Genomic DNA, 19984 nt, shown 5'->3' with positions numbered 1-19984 from the left:
TGAGAATCCAAGGTGCGGTTTGTAACGGACTTCAGCTTAGGGTGAGTAGGGATGTAAATGATATGATGCTTCCAGGAAGGGTCAGGAGAATTTTTTTTGGATGCAGAACCTTAAAACAACCCAGGTTTTAAAGGAGTGAGTGACTCTGCCCCTGGAGAAATAGTCAGTTCTCAATCCTGTTGAATTTGAATGTTCAATAGCGCTGTCATTGGGAACCAAAAGAAATGAAAATGTAGGCGGATAGGATTCCTACCCATAAGGGGCTTATACCAGAATACTTTGAACTTCACACAAATCTTTTACGTTACTTCATTAAGTTTCCTCCAGTACATTTCAATTAATTTCCTGGAGAGCAAGTAAATTGCAGATTTTACTGCTTTTGAAAAATTTTGTTTTGGGGAGTTGTGGCAGCTTACATACTACAAATTACACTTTTCGTGTTTTTAATGCCCTGAAATAATTGAATGAGAATTTTAGGAGTCTCGTAATTAAAATAAAAAATATAAAAGCCATGGACGGACATTTTGGAGGAGTCGTAGTTCTGTTATTTTTTTCTTTTGGAATTTGTGGATCAATTATATGTAACTTGTAGCTCAAGAGAATTGGGAAATGTGTCTGTTTGGGTCTAATTTTGTCCTTTTTAATGTTTCTCGTCTCAATTATCCTCACTTGCAGGATCAACATCTCAGTTTATCTGGAGTTAAATTTTTATTATATTCCTTTCATGGATTTAAACATGTTAGTCGTCCTAATGCCCGCTTCCAGTGAGTTATGAATGTGGTAATTTTGGATTTTCTCAGTTTCTAGACTCTGAATTTTTAAGATACACAGTGGATGTAACAGCTTTACAAGGAGCTGAAGTAAACCCAGCCCCGTAAAATGGTCATGTTGATTATAAGCTACATTCAGGTATGTTTTAAAAACGTTCAGCGTGTCTTAAAATAAGGCAACTTGACAGATGTGCCGTGATTTCGCAGGCATCCATTGAGTTGTTCAGTGTATTGAGGGCCCTAGTTTCGTGGACCATACAACAGTCATAATGGATTTTGATTATGTGCTTGGTAGTTAGTGACTTCAAGAAGGCAGGACTATGGGCTTTTTCTATTTTGAATTTAAAATAAATATTACATCTTTTGGGTGTTAACAAAGGACATTCTTAAGTTGAAGGGAATGAAACAATTATTATCTTTCAGGGCTGTGTTATCATTTATAGATAAGTTAATGGCTTCCTGTGCAAATAATTGTGGATCAGCAGACCTAAGATTTGGGTTCTCTTTAAAGACCAAGAAAACACATTTATCTATAGAATCCCTCTTTAGGGTCATTAGACAAACTTCAAAGTGTTAATGCTCATGAAAAGAAGCCCTCTTTTGAATTTTTTATATGAGTAACAATTTTGGCATAAAACAGGCACATCATGGTATATCGTTCATGGCCTTTTAAGAGAGTTAGTGGAATATAGAAGACTCATAAAAAGTCACACTTACAGAGAGGGAGTAGCGTGTGTTTTGTTAGTTTTTAGGTGGAGGGACCAGGGCCACTCTGGTTTACGCAGCAGCAGCTGTGGTGACAGTGTAGCATCTAATGGCCTGTTACATGATTAACTCGGCTCACCTGGTCCCTTTTCTTGGTTCACCGAGAACCTCCTCCTGCCCTCTCCTGTGACCATCCCTTCTTCATGCGATACCGATGCCGCCCCTGGACGAAGGAACAGATCTGCCTGTCCTTGGTTTTGTTTAAACTCTTGTTTTCAAATCTGCGTTTAGATAAAAATCCCTTGTTCCATCATTTTTAACTAGCTTCCCAGGTTTGGAGCCCTAGGTGTTAGACATTAGATGCCTCTGAATGAGAATTGACTTACTGTCCTCTAAATGGATGTATTGTGTGAAAAATCTAAATCGTTTGTAAAGAGATGAAATCGAATATAAAAACCTCATTCCTCAAGTGTAGCCACTGCTGACAGTTGCTGTATCCGTGTTGGTTGTCACCAACTTGTTTCTTTTCTAAAGCATCCATGGAACCTCTGCTCTGCCAAATGAGGATACTGGCATCCTTCATGCATCTCTTCTCTCCAGTGACAATGGTGACAACCTAGTCCTGGTTTACCCAGGACTTTCCCAGTTTTAGCACTGAAAGTCCCACGTCTGGGAACCCCCGAGGCCCAGGAGAGGCAGCCCCTACCTATAACCTCCCAATGTGTCAGACTATAATCTTTACAGTATCTTGGTTTAATGCACTTGTTATACTTATGTTTACAGCATAACCGAGAATGTTTGTCTTGTCCATGGATTGTTTCTAAAAATCGAAAGCCAGTATGCAGATGTTAGTCACTGTGGAGCCAAGTAGTATAATTAGACCTGTAGAGAAAGAAATCCTATTCTGGATCACCGAATTTTACTGCTTGACGGAGATTTTTCCAACGGCTTCATTTCTTTAGAGACACACTACTTTTGCGTTATATTCGGTTCCTACTATGTTTTGCATTCTCTTCCTTAGCTTCCTGTTTTCATTTGGCAGACTGGTCTCTTTGAGTCACTTTTTATATATAACATGCATGGATGGTAAACTCTGTTCCTGCGTGTTTGAAAATGTCTGATTTTGCCTTCACGCTTGATTGATAATTTCAGTCTAGATTTAAAATGATAGTTCAACTTTGCATGCAGTGCCCCACGATACCTACAATCTAGTGTAGCCAATAAGTCTGGTGTAAGAGTGATTCTTATAACATAGCTGATTGTGTGTGTGTGTGTATGTGTGTGTCTGTCTCTCTACCTCTTTGAAGCTTTTGGGAATTTTTACTTTATCCTTACCGCCGATATTTTATGAACGGTCTTTTCTTCATCAATCCTTTCGTTGGCCTTTATGATCCAAAGTCTCCTCCGGCTCGGGATGTTTTCCCCCCAAGAATACTTATGTGCTCTTTACCTAGAACTCCAGTAGATGGATTTGGGACCTTTTGGAATTGATTCTCCATGTTTTTCACATTTTCTTTCTCTTTGTTTTTTTGCTGTATGTTCTGGAGATGTCTTGGCTTAAATTTTGTATCCTACTGGATGATCTTTAGTCATATAAATTCTACTATTTAGTTTGTTGAGTTTTCTGTTTCGGCATCTATTTGCTTAGTACTCCGAGAACTTTTCCATTCTTATTCTTTTTTCCAAGAAAGGAATGCGAATATGTATGAATATTATTCCAGCCCTTAAGAGAGTATTGTTCTTGACAGTGATGATCTTGACAGATGAACTTGGATTGCTTAGAATTTTTCTTTTCTAGCATCAAACACTTTTCTAATTTGTTAATTTTTAGATTGCATGTATTACTCTTTTCCACCAAAACTCCAGCTCCCACTAAGTTGCCTGTCTTGGTTCCTTGGAACAATTTAGGTTTTTCTACTTTCCTGTGCTCTCCCTCTGTTTTTGCATCTTTCCTTCCATGCCCCAACTCTTCCCCCAAAGACTGTTCTGATTGCCCTCCTCCCACCCCATTTACACAGAAGGTTCTGGGAACTCCCTCAGCCGGAAGCGGCTCCCCTTTCTCTTGACAGTCATTGACCGTTGCTTGACCCTTTCTTGTCATTGCTCCCCTCTCTCTTGCTGAAGGTCATCACAGCTAGAGTAGGATTCCTGAAATGAAGGCAAATAAGGGTGTTAAGAGGACAAACAATTCTCCAGCCTGGAAGGGAGAGGATGGGGCATTCCAGTGAGCAGGAAGATGCTGCTCCTGTAGGTACCTCTTGGGTAAAAATGTCTAATCAGTGGGGAGGGTCTTACATTTCTACCTCTTACCTAGAAACTTAATTGGACTGAAACTTAATTTTTTAAATTATTTTATGTTCCAAAATTCTTCCAAGTAACAATTAGTCAATAGACGACCCAAACAGAAACTATTAAAATTCTCTTTATATAGCAGAGAATAGAATTACATAACCTACATACATTCCTGAAATTTCTTTGTGGTTTGGCTTCAGTAAATTACTACTTTACATACAGCTTTTCAAATATATTTAGACTTAAGTTTAAAGAGTGAGAACCACTTGTGTAAACATCATTGAATACCATTCTTTTAATGAATGGGGTAAGGTTATTTATACTTTTTCTTCACTTCCTCTGGAAAGCCCGTTTCTTTGGGGAAGGCTTTAACTTATATTGTACTCACCTTGAAAAGTGAAAGGAATTCACTTTAGTATATTTTAACTCAGCCACAAAATTCTCACTTTTGCTGCTGAGAAGTGCTTGGGCCACATCTCTGAGTATAATGTTTTTTAAATGGACCGTCTGTCTTAAAATAGCAAATGACAATACATATATTGCTAAAGTAGGGACGAGGTATGTTTATGAGATTAGAGCAACCCTTATTTTATTTATGCCTTGATAGGGAAAATCCTCTTTCTCTTTTTTTTGAAAAACACTCTTGCAGTAAGGATTTGAGAGAGGTGGTGAGAGAGGCAGGCGCTGACAATGGAGGGCTATCTGGGCTGGGCTGAGGAGTCTGAGTTCGTCCAGACAGCAGTGGGGAAGCTTTTGAAAGATTGAAGCAAAGTCACAAGATCCTATTCGTCGTAGAGATGGCAGGATGGAAGTAGGACTGGAGGCAGGCCAGAGGGGAGGCCATGGTGTAATCCATGTCGGAAAGTAATGAGGCCATGGACCAAGACAGTAAACATGGTTCCTGTCCAATTCGAAATTGTTGTTCTATATTAATTGTGCTGCCGTTAGACTAATTTGCTGGTTATTTTATAAACACTTAGCCTTGTGGAGCTGGGAGGGACCTTGGAGGTTCTTATGCAACTTGTCATTTTAGAAATGGCAAAAGCTAAGTCCTAAAGAAATGAAGTGATTACTCCAAGTCAGGCAACTCATTACCAGTGAAGCGTGGGCTTGGACCCAAGCCTCCTGATTCCATAACCAAAGCTTTGCCGGATGCTACCAACCATGTGCTCTCTGCTAAGCACATGCCCAGGCCAATGTCCCACCTAAGGATCTGTCACTAGTGGTTGATGACACAGAATGTGATATTGACAGACTTACTATTTTTCCCTAGTCAGCTCATGCTCGACTTTTCCAAATGACTTAATTCTAATTTTCCTTACTCGCCCCGGAGGTACATTCTTGCCCATCACATTCAGAAGGTGACCATGGGGGCCGGCCCCATGGCGGAGTGGTTAAGTTCGCGCACTCTGCTTTGGTGGCCCCAAGTTTCGCCCATTTGGATCCTGGACACGGACATGGTACCACTCATCAGGCCCTGCTGAGGTGGCATGCCACATAGCACAACCAGAGGCACTCACAACTAGAATCTACAACTATGTTCTGGGGGGCTTTGGGGAGAAGAATAAAAAAAAGAAAAAAAGATTGGCAACTGTTGTTAGCTGAGGTGCCAATTTTAAAAAAAAGAAGATGACCGTGTCTCTTACTTCCCAGATAAAATAGAAATCACCCAAGAACACACTGGGCTAGTGCCTGCCTTCAGCTCTCATAACTATCATCTGCCTGCCCCTTGTGATAACAGCACAAGTGTCCAGACCTTATTTACCGCCGGGTCCTGGGCTCTGGACTCTGGGTCCCAGTTCCTTCTGTCTTTTCACCCTATTCTGGTATTTTCAACCCCTTCTTCTTTAAAAGATCTGCCCTGTCAACATTTATATATCATCTGGACTTTTCCATTAAACTTCTTTAGAATACCTATCCAGTGAGCACATTTCGCTCAGTTATTTATTTAGTAATTATTGTGAGCGACCACCACGTGCTAGGCATTGGGCATGCTATCACGCATGAAAGAAATGGGGTCTCGTGTGGTCTAATGAGGAAAACAGATGCCAAACAAATGTCTGTACTTGCTCAACGCTTCGATTGAAAAGTGCAATTCTAACTAATAGCAGTATTCTAACTTATAGCAGTAGGTACTGTATTTCATTTTTTTTGTTTTCTTCTTCTCCCCAAAGCCCCCCAGCATGTAGTTATGTATTCTAGTTGTAGGTCCTTGTTGTGCTATGTGGGACGCCGCCTCAGCATGGCTTAATGAGCGGTGCTAGGTCTGCGCCTGGGATCTGAACCGGCAAAGCCTCAGGCCACCGAAGCAGAGCACGTGAACTTAACCACTCGGCCACGGGGCAGCCCCTGCATTTCAGTTTTTTTTAAGTACTCTATTTCAGTTTCACAGTGAAATCTGTGGCGGTGTGTTCTCTCTAGCATATCTGTACACTGCTAGAGTTCTCTTGCCCTTTGGGCTGGGTTTAATATCACGTGACCAAATGCCCATGCTGTTATAGGCTGTTAGAACTTCGATGTACCCAAGTATCTGGGCTAAAAAGGGAATCTGAAGAAATATTAATCTGCTCATGGTGCTAGAAACTAGAAACCACATATATTTATTCTAAATAAAATTAGTTATTCAATAAGTAAACCATATTTAATATAATCTAAATTTGTAAGATAAATTGAAGAAAATCCTAATGGTTTTCTGTGAAGGAAACCAAAACCATTATGCAGAAAAGATGCTCTGTTAAGGTCAGACTCCCTGAAATATTTTTGAAATGGCATTCATATTAAGTTGGAACCTTTTTACATCAGCAAAATCACTGGGTAAGCATGCACTACATATGCTAATGACACGTTTAATAAAAAAAATCATTTTCTTAAGTACACATTTAAAATGACAGTTTCTTTGCATATGTCAGTTATCACCCTCCAATTTTCCTTATGGGTTATGTAATTCAATTTTAGCATTTCCTCTCTTTTTAGAAGTAAAAACGGACCACATTAGCAAAACCGAAGATTTCCAGGAAGTGCTCCTTGCTGTAATGACGAGTGTCGAGTGTTGTGTAGATTAATAAATCTGTGTTTGGTAGGAACTGTAAAAGGTTTTATTGGAAGACTGCCCTCCATAATCATTTTTCCTTTTTTTTCTTGAACCTGAAAGCTCACTGAAATATTCTCAGGGTGAATGTTAAATAAAAACTCTGTGATCTATTTGATAGTTCATTTTTTAAAAAACTGATATGTCAAAGTCTGCTTGTCTTGACTGATGTGGAAAGGTTAAAAAAAGAGGCCTTCAGTGAAAGGAAATTACCTTTCTAAATATAACATTCTAGAGTGATGTAACAGTTTTTTTCCATATGTTGCCTGAATAAAAGGAGTATTTTTACAGAAGCCTGGTTTAAAAAAAAGAAAAAATCAGTACTTCCCTATTAAATAAACAGGCAACCACAAATGCACATTTCTAAAGCTGTCTCCCAAAATACTAGATTATTAAATAACTAGAATAAGAAACATGATATCCTGTTTTCCTTTACTAAAATCTATTTTATTTATGAGACATTCCAGCTTTAAAAACCACTGCCATCTGAATACTGTTCATTTTCGGGAATTTCACTATGTTAATTAACATTGCTCCGTTTCACTGCTTGCTGACACATCTGAATTGGTTAAAGTTACTGATCTAGGTTGAAAGAAGCTCTTGGACTCTAATCTATAAAAGGTGTTGCTTATAAAGTTTTTCTGCTTGGAAATGTTCATCCGTGTCTGTGGCTTCCTCCGTTTTATTAAGGACAGAGTCTGCCAAAACCGTCTTAACTTTCATAGACTTGAGGATCTTTGGAAAGTCTTGCCTTTCCCATAATATTCCTTCACTGGGATGCTAGCAAGCCCCCAATTTTAATATTAGAATTGTGTTATTTTTATGCCTTCAAGAGCACACTGTATAACGGCAGCCGTGTCTGGACATTGTTCTGGCTGAATCTGTGACCCCTCGCCCGCATCCCACTGGCTGCAGGTTCTGTGAGGGTAAGGACTGTGTCCATCCTAGTCACTGTTGGGTCCTCAGTAGCTGTGCCTGGTGCATCCTTGGTGCTCTGAGATGGGGTGCATTCCGGGCACCTTAGGAGTAGCACAGGTTGCTTCGGTGATAGGAAAGTGTTGATGACTCTATTATAGGCCTTGCAAGATGGCTACCACCCAGTCTGTTCACTCGTGTGCATCCTTTCACAGCCTGCTGTCTGGGACAGAAGCTCAGTATTTCTCTTTGTAATCCTAGTGCCTGTGACAGCACTTGAATGAAGGTCGTTCATCAAGAAACATTCACTGCTTCACATTTTTGCCCAGTGTCATCGCTAACGTGGAAAAATAAAGGAGAATGGGGTTGGAATCCCCAGTTCTTTGTCCAGTTGCTTATTAAAAGGCCCACCTTGCTGTAAGAATGCAAAAGAGGGACATAGAGGAGAATATGAGGAAGAGGTCACCTACTGGAACCCCTAATCTCTGATTAAGTGTTAAAATTAATGATCCTTTGTCAAGTAATCATGCCAACTGTTAGTCTCTTTAAAAAAATAAAACAGGAAATGGCAAAATCTAAGGTCTAGGGCATCAAAATCTGGTAAGCAGAGTTTTTGTTGTCTCTCTACTTTTGGTTTCCTTTTTAGAAAATTCACAGCCAACTCACCATGAAATATAGCCCAGATTTGGGAAGCATCTGGTCCCAGCGTAACACATCTTAATAATGTATGTGGAACTTTAATCCATTCTCCCTAGTACTGATGGGTGATCCTGTGAAACCCAGGAATTGATACAAACTAACAACTCAACTTGTCTTAAAGCTGAACTCATTTCATAATTTTTATTTATATGCAGCATACGGTGCCCAAAGAGACACGCAAACCTGACACACAACATCAGGATTAAGTGGGTAGAGCCTTCGTTTTGACAAATTTTTCCTAATGTATGTTAAAATGCTGCTGAAAACAATTCAACTTATTAAAAATTGCTGTCTTTATGTAGTTTTTCCAAGAACACACCCATTGTGTAAGGTGAGATGTATTCTTTGGAGATATCACGCTTTATTCAATTGTAACCCTGTGCCTGCTGTAGTGCCTGGCACATATCAGGCACTTGCTATGTAATTTAATCAAATTGTGGGTAAAACTACTATATGTACTGGTTAGGAAACCAATAAATATTAGCTGTGGAAATATTCGTACTCCTTCTCCATAGTCTGCACTTCCAAATTCTACGGTTTTGGCTTTTTTAAGTGGTTGAGATCCACTGGGTTTCGTTCAAAACAAGAAATGGCCAATTGGAGATATCAAATTAGAAATTGAAATTGACTTGAGTGTGCAAGGAAAGCTATAGAGTGTCTGTCTGTGGAGTGTGGAGGTCTCTATGAGAACAGAAATGTGTGTCTGTACATAACGGATCCTGAACACTTGTTGAATGAATAAATGAAAACCAAGTCTGAGGTTTTCCATAATTATTTGCATGAATGAAAAATTCGTGTGATTGTTTAACATTCTTATTCCAAAAGTTTTGATCATTTTAGCTCTCCCCCCTCCCTTCCTACCTTGGTCAGTCAGCTTCTATTGTGAATTCTGTTGCTGGTGGGTTCTCTTGCTTATATTGAACAATTATATGTATGTATAGCAACCCAGAACCAAAACCTGGTTCTATGAAAGGACTAATAGAATAAAGAAACTTTTGACAAGAGAGAGCTAGGAAAAGAGAGTGTTCTTCATACGCTTCTTATCTTTGCAACTTTTCTGTGTATTTCCAAATACAATTTTTTTAAGTTAATATCCTTCCCAGAAAAAGCAAGATACCTTTTAAACAGTATCTTCTCCAGTAATAATAAATATAAGGTTCCTAGAAATACATTTAATGAAAGATCTGTGAGACCTTTGTGTAGAAAATGGAATAACTTTAACTTTATTGAAAGATATTTTTAAAAGACCTAAATAAATGGGGGTGGGGGAATAATATGTTTGTAGATAATATCATTATTATAAAGATGTCACTTCTCCCAAATATAGAGCTAAAGCAATCCTGATCAAAATCCAACATGGTTTGATGGAACTTGAGTTGACTCTAAATGTTATACAAAGATCCAGAAATAGCCAAAAGAATCCTGAAGAAGAAACAAGTAAAGGGTTTAGAGATGTTATTTATATTGTATAAAGCCATAATAATTGAGACAATATGATTTTGGCAAAAGGGGTAGACAATTAGACCAGTAAAACAGTAGTTCTGAGACACACCCCCATAATATAGAGAAACTTGATATGTGACAGAGCTGAATTACAAATCAGTGGAAAGAATAAATTAATAAATGATACTGGGATAATTGATTATCCTTATGGAAAAAAATTAAAATGGATCCCTGCCTCACAGCCCACACAGTAATCAATTTCAAATGGATCAAGGACTTAAATATGAAATACCTAACTATTAAGCTTTTGAAAGAAATATAGAAGGACATCTTCATGTCCTTGGGGTAGGAAAAGAATTTATTAAACATGACACAAAATCGTTAAAACATCAAGAGACATAAATAACTGCATCATATTTAAGAACTTCTGTTTGTCAAGAGAGAGACTGAACAGAAACCATAATCCATAACAGACATATGGATTTATATACTGGGGAGTATATAAAGAATGCCAACAAAGTCATAGGAAAAAGATAATGCAGTAGAAAAATGAGCAAAATGCATAAACAAGTTTTTCACGGGGGAGGAAACATGGATGGCCCACACACATCTGAAAACATGTTCAACCTCATACATAATTAGGAAAATGCAATTTAAACCATGAAAATACCATTTCTCACCCATCAGAATAGCTATAATTAAAATTTTATAGTACCATATTGGCCATAATAAGGAATAAAGGGAGCTCACATATACTGTGGGTGGAGTGTAAATTGGTACAGTTACTCTTGGAAAAAAATGTGGCATTACCCAGTAAAATTCAGCATGTGTCTGATGAACAATCCAGTAAGTCCAGTTCAGGTAAATACAATGTAGAAACAGGAATACAGGGGCCATGGATAACATTGATCAGGGGGTGAAATGGAAATAGTCTAAAAGTCCAACAGTAGAGCGTATACATATACCACAAAGTATTCAGTGAAATACTGTCCATCAGGGCAAACCATTGCCCTACATAGTTAGCAAAGCAACATGGAGGAATTTCCCAAACATAATACTGAGTGGGAGAAAGCAAGTCACATTGGAGCATGTGTAAGTCTAAAATAACCCAAATTAGGTCTCATTGGCCCTGATTGGTCAGGCTTGGGCCCTGTGCCTTTCTGTGAATCAATCACAGTAGTCATGCAGATGAAAGCTGATGAATGGCTTAGCCTAATTAATGTCGTCAGAGCGTGTGGGCTGGGAGTAGGGCCGGGGAGAGGAAAATGCTGGTGTGATTGTCAGAACGAGGGTAGATGGGTGTTGGGCTTCTGAAACAACAGATGATGTTATTCCTCCCACTTTCAGCAGCCAATTTCAGAAGGATTGCATTACACTAGCTGTTGTTACTGACTTATGGTCTATGAAGGAAATGAGGCAGCTCAAAGAAGTGCAGGTAGAAGCAAGAAAGGGGTTTTTATGTTGTGTGGACCTAGAGTCACAAGTTACTTTGCATTCCCAGATCAGAATGGACAGATGTGGAGTGACACTCCAGGATGGCAGATGTGGGGCAGAAGCAGGACTTGAGGCCACATAAGAGATTCCTTCTGGATTTACATGATCAAATTGTGTATCCCCTGAAAAATACTCACTTTGTGTTTGTCTACTTCACCATCTATGTTACTGATTTAAGAATACTTTCTAGATACTTTGGGAGAAACCTTGGGAGATGTGCCCCTTTTCAGCATTATTACTGTTGACGACATTATAGTCCCCATTGGTCTAAAGTTCTGTGATTTCTGGTGGCCCCTTATGTGGATTTCCACCCTCACTTTTTTTCTTCGATGAAGTTCATGTTTTTCACCCAAAAAATAAAGATAACAAATTTCATGTTTATGAGCAAATCTTTGGGGCTTCTGTATTTCACGTAGTTGACATTTTAGGGAAAATGCTTATGCTTTGGGTATTTGCACAGTCACTATCATAAGTAGGGTGTTTTTTATTTCAGATATGACTTTAAATCATTCTTTGTTTAAACCACGCCAAACTCAGACCATTAAGAGCTGCTTTGACCTCATCATCGGGTTTTCCAAAACTAACAGGCCTTTTATTTTGTCCTACATATAAAGAGCAAAGTTGGTCCCTCTTGTGGGTAATTTTCATTAACGTTCATTCTAGAAGAAGTAGAATTGGTTCCATAGTCATTGTCAGGGACACACAGCTCATAGTTTCTCTCCCCACTCTATTGTCTAAAATTAAAGGTCAGCTTATTTTAGACACTGTAGCTAAAAGGACATGGTGACATATTGGATTTGTGTCTCTTCTTTATAAAACCAACTCTGACATTTTATTTATTTTTATTCTCAAATTCACATTAGTTGTGTTTTGCCTATATAACTTATTTTAAACCTCACCTTGCATGTATTCCAGACCATAAGATCTAAGTTTAGCATCGTTCTTGGGCCAAAAGCAATAAAACGTGACCTCTTTTGATTCAGTGAAGTGCAATCAGCATTTTCTCTTCACAACTATAACACCAACGGCTGTTTATAACATCTCCCCAACCTCCAAAAGTGTAGTGATGTACGTAGAGTTTTTTTTAACATCAAATTTATTTGGAGTTAATGCCTTGTGTATAATATATTAGTGGATTTTGCACTTACAGCCGGATAATCAAATATTCTTAATGTATTTTCTTCTAAAAACCCTCTCTTGAATTTATAGAACAGCCTCTGGGGTCCTCAAGCATTCACCTGTAAATAAGCATCCCTGATTCTAAAAGCGTCTTGCTGTTCTCATAGTCCCATAATGAGAATTCACCTTCTACCGACCAAAAATATAAATTCATTAGTTTACCTCATATTGAATTTCCTGGTTCGATATGCTTTGTTCCTTTTCTGAAAAAGTACATTTGTACTTTTTATCATTTCTCATGAGGAAACTGTTGTCTAAAGATTTCTTTAAATGTTTTCTATATAGATTCTTTACTGTAAACATGGTTTTTCTGAATATGATCTATTTTCAGATTGTCTCTGTTGTCATTGGTTTGTGTCTAGTCCTTTCTGCTGTTGCTTTTAAGTCTTGTGTTTCACGTGATGTTGTGGCACCTTTACTATTTCCAATAGGGGCTTTTTAGATATTTCTCTTGCGTTTTCTATGTATTCGACCTTGTCACCTGCTGATGGTGGAAATTTGGTCATTTCCTTTTACTATTGCATTATGGGCATCTTTTATTTTATTCCTGACTTTTTAATAAAAATGTTGTCTGTTGGTTTTGGATCTTTTTCAAAACCATGGTACGTGATCTTTGCGTTTCTAGGTTACTGAGAAGTGCTGAGTTCATTGTATGTCGTGTTGGCATCTTTGAAAATAGGAATATGTGTTTATCTTTACGACTTATTGATAGAGTAAAACAGATCTATTTACATAATATTTATAGAATAAGCCCAAATTATAGTTGTGTCATTATTTTAGTATACTTGAAATCGAGTTTTCTGAGCAGTTTATTTAGTATTCTTCTGTCTTATTTATTTAAGTCAAACAAGCCTCTTAACTTTTTTTTGTCCTTGTGTCTTATCAAGTTTGGTTATCAGGCTTGGCTAGTTTCATCAAACAAACAGAGGAGCCTTATTTGTTCTATACCCTGAAAGCTTTTTGTATAGTTTAGGATTTATCTAATCCTTGAAGTCAGCCATATTTATTAGTTTTTCAGTTTTTATATTTTTGGTTCAGTTTTAATAATTAAATACCACCTTAGAAAACTGTTTCCACTGAGATGTTCAAATGGACCCACAAGGATATTTTTATATGGCACTCTTCATTTTTTAATCTCTTCCATGCCCATGATATCTTCCTCTAATAATTCTAGTTTTGTGTTGGATTTTAAAACTAGATTTGCATGAAATCTGCCTGTGAGGGATTTCATTCTGTAATGAACTAGGGTCTGCTTTTTCAAATATCTAAATGACAAATTCATGCTTTTACTTTTATTTCTTCCTTTCCTATATTCTATTTATTGCTGCTTTTGAACTTAACTAAGTTTACATATGTATTCATTTCTTTGTTCTCTCCAATTTACAAAAAACAAGAACCAGTTACTAATGTCACAAGTAAAGCTGCATTTCTTTTTTATTTTATTGAGGTCATAATAATTTATAACATTGTGAAATTTCAGTTGTACATTATTATTTGTCAGTCACCATATATATGTGTGCTTTACACCTTTCACCCACCCCCCAACCCCCTTCCCCTCTGGTAACCACTAATCTGTTCCCTTTATCCATGTGTTTATCTTCCACAAATGAGTGAAATCATGTGGTGTTTGTCTTTCTCTGTCTGGCTTATTTTGCTTTACATAATATCCTCAAGTGCATCCATGTTGTTGCAAACAGGACAATTTTGCCATTTTTATGGCTGAGCAGTATTCCATTGTATATATACACCACATCTTCTTTATCTGGTCATCAGTTTTGGGCACTTGGGTTGCTTCCACGCCTTGGCTGTTGTGAATAATGCTGCAGTGAACATAGGGTTAAACTGCATTTTTTTGCTCCTCATATACAAAATGAAATTAACTTTTCCTGTCTGCTCCCACTTATTCCCCTATTTTGATAGCCTGATCTGGGATTTCAGACTTAGGTGGAGCTAGTTGTTATAGTAAAGTTTTTTTATTAGATATTTTTTTCAAAAATTTTGAAAATTTGGACTGTTTTTAGAGTAATTAGTATACTTTACTGCTTATTTATCTGCTTTCTTTTGGGGCGGGGGGGAGGAAGTTTGGCTCAGGGCCAATCATTTTTTGCTTCAGGAAGATGGTCCCTGAGCTAACATCTGTGCCAGCCTTCCTCTATTTTGTATGTGGGATGCCACCACAGCATGGCTTGATGAGTGGTGTGTAGGTCCCTGCTCGGGATCCAAAGCTGTGAACCCCAGGCCGCTGAAGCAGAGTGCCTGAACTTAACCACTGTGCCACCGGGCGGACCCCTTGTTTATCTGCTTTTAATGCTCTCCATCAGCTACTATGTGACTACTTTTCACTCTTAACTCTTTATTTTGATTCGTCCCTCCTTCAGCTGGAATGTTTTCAAGTAACTTTTTCATGGAGATACCCAGCTGATAAATTTCTAGGCACATTTATTTGTCCTTTAGAACTCCACAAATATTGAAATGTCTGTGGTTCTTTCTTTTAAAAAATAATGACCAGAAAAACAGCAACCCCAAATGTTACCAGAAGTAAGCATCACCCCTATGAACTTCTCCCCCCGACCCCAACTACTTTGTAAAGATGGAAGCCGAGAGGAATGATGGGCTACACCACGGAGAGGAATTCAGGGATAGAGTGGCCATGGCTGTAGAAAGTTGTTGCCGTCCTGTGGAGGACTCGTGTTTCAGAGATGGGGATGCTGTGGTTGTGACTGAGTGAAATCCTTCATTCTCCTTCTGCTCCTCGGGGTTTCATCTCTCCTCCTGCTGGTGGAAATTTTGCCTGCTTTCTGGCGAGTCATTGAACTTAGTTTTTAGTGCTATCAAAAGTTCAAGTCTCTTTGGAATTTTCTGTGTGTTTCAAGGGAAAGGGAAAATCAGAGCTTGGACATCAGTAACTTTCTAACACCACATTCCTGTTAAGGTTTTTTTGTTTTTTAATTAAATTGTTATGACTATTGCTATAGGTCTGTTTATAGACCAGGATCATTGATGGGGCATTTTCCTGGGAAAATTCTGGCCTTTTTGCATCCAGTCTTTCTTTTGCCACTTAAAATTAACTCTGATATCTCATCCATGTTGCATTAAAACAATTCTGGAAAAGTAATATTTAAGTAAAAAGCAATTTATTTTTTGTGTTTCTGCTATAGGTGAAGACTGGAAGTGAGCAGTGGCTGGAAGTGAAGAAGTTAGGAGTCTGTGGGTGAAGACTTCGGAAAAACTTCAACTATAAAAGTGAGCTGGCTTCATCTTTTTTTGCCACTTGAGTCTGAAACATGTTAAAAGATTAACATATTCGTAATTTAGATTTGTTAGGTTATTTTTGTATCAGTACCCTCTGTAGGCAAAATTTTTCTTGCTTTTAACTGTTTTGTGAGAGGGGGTGACAAATATTGTAACCAAAGATGAAATGCAAAAGAAAAGGCATCCTTCAAAATACATACATGAAGAATAAAAATGGAGCCAGGAAGCGTAAACCACAACAGCATAGCCCGATTGGAGTCATTTTTCTTGTTGGCTTTCTACTGTTAATGAGTTGGTCTTTTAGGTAATATTTTAAATGCTTTTCATTGGCCAGAAAAGTTCTTCTTGTCCTTTTTACCTTCTTGGGCTTCCAGATTTAAAAGCTCAGTCCAATTCTGTGGTGGGAGTACTTGAAAAACCACAATGAATGATAGAAGGCAAAGGAAGGAAGGAGATGGCCCCCTTTTTTTTTTCCAGTCTAGGCAATTATTTGATTCTCTTTCTTTCCTGAGTACTTTACTTTATCATACTCTGACCACATCATAAGCTGTTTGTCAAGACCTGAAATGTTGAACCAACATTGTTCCATTATGTATCGCATGCTTCCTAAAATGGTAGGAATGGAGGAAGAAACTCAGTCTGCTAAGCATAGCATTATCCCTTTTTACTAATCAGTTTATTTTCAATTTTACACCAGGGTCTTTTTTAAACCAGACAGTAAAATAAAAACCAAATTTAGAGTGTTAAGAGCAACGAGTTAGAGTTTGGTTGTCTTTAACTAGCAAAATAATAAGGCTGTATTAGAATCATAAATATTGATACGCCACGTTATTCTTCTTGAAGTACTCAGTTATTACACAGACAAGGGGTATTTTAATGGAGTAAAGATGACTTTGCTTGTGTCAGAGTTCAGAGTTCATCAGTATTTTGTGAACTGGTAAAATGGTGGTTTTCTTACTGCATATCTTCATTACGGGCAGAAAGTTCCACAAGTTCCTTTGCCTGACTTGTGACTAGAATGCTGAGTAGCTTAAAAATCAAGACTTTGTGTCTCAGAGCTGACCTATCCACTAGGCACAGTACCTGGGGCCCATGATCCTTGTAGTGGCCCATGAAAATGTTCTAATTTTAATTTCTTTTAAAAGCAGGGAAAAAACCAACATAATAGTAATGAATATATAATAATGATTATATACGGATTATGTTTTTCTTTATACCAACGCAGTCGTAAAATATAATTTTTAGTTGTTTTTTTTTTAAAGATTTTATTTTTCCTTTTTCTCACAAAGCCCCCCGGTACATAGTTGTGGGTCCTTCTAGTTGTGGTATGTGGGACGCTGCTTCAGCGCGGCCTGATGAGCGGTGCCATGTCCACGCCCAGGATCCAAACCGTCGAAACCCTGGGCCATTGAAGCGGAGCGTGCGAACTTAACCACTCAGCCATGGAGCCGGCCCCAATTTTCAGTTATTTTTTAAGGAGGAAGGGGTCAAAGTTCCCAGAGCTCACGAAAGTTGTCATGTGGCCCTGGCTGGGTCACAGTTGGGCGCAGTCTACATATGTGAAAGATTCAGTCCTTTGAGTGTCTTTTGTTTTGAAGAGTAGTAATTATTTCTTTTTTAGAAATGATTATCTTCTCTATAAATGAGTTCATGGACTTGTCTGCTCATCAGAGGGACACATGCTTCTATCTACAAAGAACGAAATAACATATTGTTAGGTTAGATAGCTGTGGTCATTCCTTCTGTTTTCCTAAAATAAAATAAATACTTTTTCCCTTGAGAGACCCATTGACATTCTGTTTGCTTGGTAATGTGATACAGAAAATAAGGGAAGGGAAAGAAAGCCTTGACTCAGGAGTCTTTGGTCCCATTTTGGACAAGCGTTTTTGCCCGGGGGTGTGTGCTCCGTGAGAACAGTGGCTGACCCGCTTCCTTGCTGCTGTGGGAGTCTAGAATTTTGGTTCTTCCATAGTTGCTGATCTGGCTTACTGAGTACACAACATTTTCAATTATTGGGACTGATCTGGTCCTGTTTGTTTCTGAAGCCGTGATCTAGTTTTGTTAGTCTTCAGCTGCAGTGACTATATAAATTCTGGACAGAATATCTTCTGAAAGTCCCTTGTTGATTTAAAATAAGTGAGTTGCATGTCTCAGGAACATCTTTGTCAAAATAGGTACCCACTCAAATATAAACTCCCTGAGAGCCAGGATCTTTGAATGTTTTGTTTGTTGCTATATGCTCTAGAAAAAGCCAGATGTATGAGAGAAGCTCAGATGTTTGCTGAAAGAATGAATGAGCTAATTTCCTCCTTTAGAAAAGTCGTTTCCCTCCCCTGAATATCAAGGCTCTGGGCCTCTGGTTTGCGGTGATAACATTGGAGACCGGTCACTGGAAGGGCCTTGTCACCTCCCCAGAGAGGGATGACCTTGCACTGCTCAGTCCCCATCTTGAGACTCAATTTACCCTTTCACAAAAACAGACAATTGGGCTGGAAGGAACCTTTTTTCACTCTTCCAGAACTTCTTGAAACAACAATAGGAAAGGTGTTCTGATGGCCTCTTCCGGTTTGGCGGTCCCTTTTCCCAGCCCCCTTAGAAGGAAAAAGTACCCTGTATTTCCAAAATAATTAATTTTAGATATACTGACCTTAATTAGCACTGCTTGATTAGGTGGTCCTGATTTACAGAAACTTGAAAAACTCAGAGGAGTGTAGGCCTGTTTTACAGGGTCTCTTGACCCTAGAGGAACTAGAAGCATTCGTTTTCTGTTGGTATCGTGTGTGTGTGTGTGTGTGTGTGTGTGTGTGTGTGTGTGTGTGTGTGAGATTCAGCTGCAACACCACATTTTTGAAAGACCACCAAATATATACATATACACGCACTCATATATGACTGATTTCTTTTCTGACTATACTTGCCACCACATTGCATTCTCAGTGTCTTCGTGTCCGGGGTTTCGCCTGCCCTGGTTCTTGGACGCAAGTGGGTCAGGGGAGAAGCTGCTGGTAGAATTCCAGCGTTGAGCTGCTGAGGAGGAGAAAGATGCCGACTGAATGTTCCGAGGCACCCACAGCACGGGGTGCTCAAGGCCTCCTGCTCCACTCTTCTCGCTGGTGGTTTCCAAGCCCAGTGGGGGAATGAGTAGTGCAGTCCTTTGGGTGAAGATGCCAAAGATTAGAAATGGTGTGTTTTCCCCCAAAAATTTGCCATCACTAAGCATGCTGTAATGGTGCCTTCTGGCCCGACCATGTGGTCTTGCTGTTCTCTGGAGCGTGAGCATCACTCTAGCCCCTTCCATCCCTATCTGAGCTCTCTTACTGCCCTTTCGTGAGCACTGCAGCAGGCCCACCCTGAGCCCATCCCGGGTCATACCTGCTGCTCAAAAGTGTATAAAGTTGAAGGCTTTGTAGGATTGGAATGTTATGGCTTCTTACCTCCTGAGACTTACAAACAATATGATGAAGGCACGCTCAGGGAGGAATCAGCACTGTGTGTGCCTTTGCTTCTCCTGTAAGTGACCTTGCCACTGTGTTCCCAGGGCCCTGTAAGTGTCTTCCTTAGGGCTGATCGAGTGTTTGGAAGATAGCTAATACGATTTTCAGTGGCTACAGCATAAATGATTCACATCATGATTAAATAACTTGTTGTATTGAGCTAGATGTTGCTAATAATATAACCATCTGGCGGGATTCTTGGCACAGTGCTAGAGTCCATGGATGTGATGCACTGTGGGATCTTTAAACAGTCATTGGGATGCTTTCCTTCAGCTTCTCTTACTGCAAAATCCCCTGATTGTCTCTCGACATACCGGTGTCATGAAAATGATTTTTGAAAATGTATAATCAAAGATGAAAAATGTCTTAATAAGTAAATATAATGGTTACAAAAATATAGCACAAAATTATGCCATTCAGAAAGATACACAGATTTGACTAAGTGTTGAGCACCTCTCCTCTATTAAAAAGTATCTCCTGGGGCCAGCCCAGTGGTGTTGTGGTTAAGTTCTGCTCACTCTGCTTCAGCGGCCTGGCTTCAAGGGTTCAGATCCTGTGCACGGACCTACACGCTGCTCATCAAGCCATGCTGTGGCAGTGACTCACATACAAAATAGAGGAAGACTGGCACAGATGTTAGCTCAGGGCCAATC

General features: G+C 39.0%; 1 protein-coding gene across 3 annotated transcripts in view; it reads left to right on the top strand.

Annotated features, from left to right (window-relative positions):
* PLEKHG1 (pleckstrin homology and RhoGEF domain containing G1) overlaps positions 1-19984 on the top strand; it is a 221161-nt gene that overhangs the window by 41629 nt on the left and 159548 nt on the right. For all 3 annotated transcript variants that reach the window (XM_070603283.1, XM_070603285.1, XM_070603286.1), the window contains one exon: positions 15744-15828. The gene's annotated coding sequence lies outside the window, so the exon portion shown is untranslated. The remainder of the gene's footprint in view (positions 1-15743; positions 15829-19984) is intronic.

The sequence above is a fragment of the Equus przewalskii genome, chromosome 32, assembly GCF_037783145.1.
Source record: "Equus przewalskii isolate Varuska chromosome 32, EquPr2, whole genome shotgun sequence".
NCBI classification, from domain to species: Eukaryota; Metazoa; Chordata; class Mammalia; order Perissodactyla; family Equidae; genus Equus; species Equus przewalskii.
The sequence above is the reverse complement of the archived record's forward strand: the minus strand, read 5'-3'. Positions and strand labels throughout refer to the sequence as shown.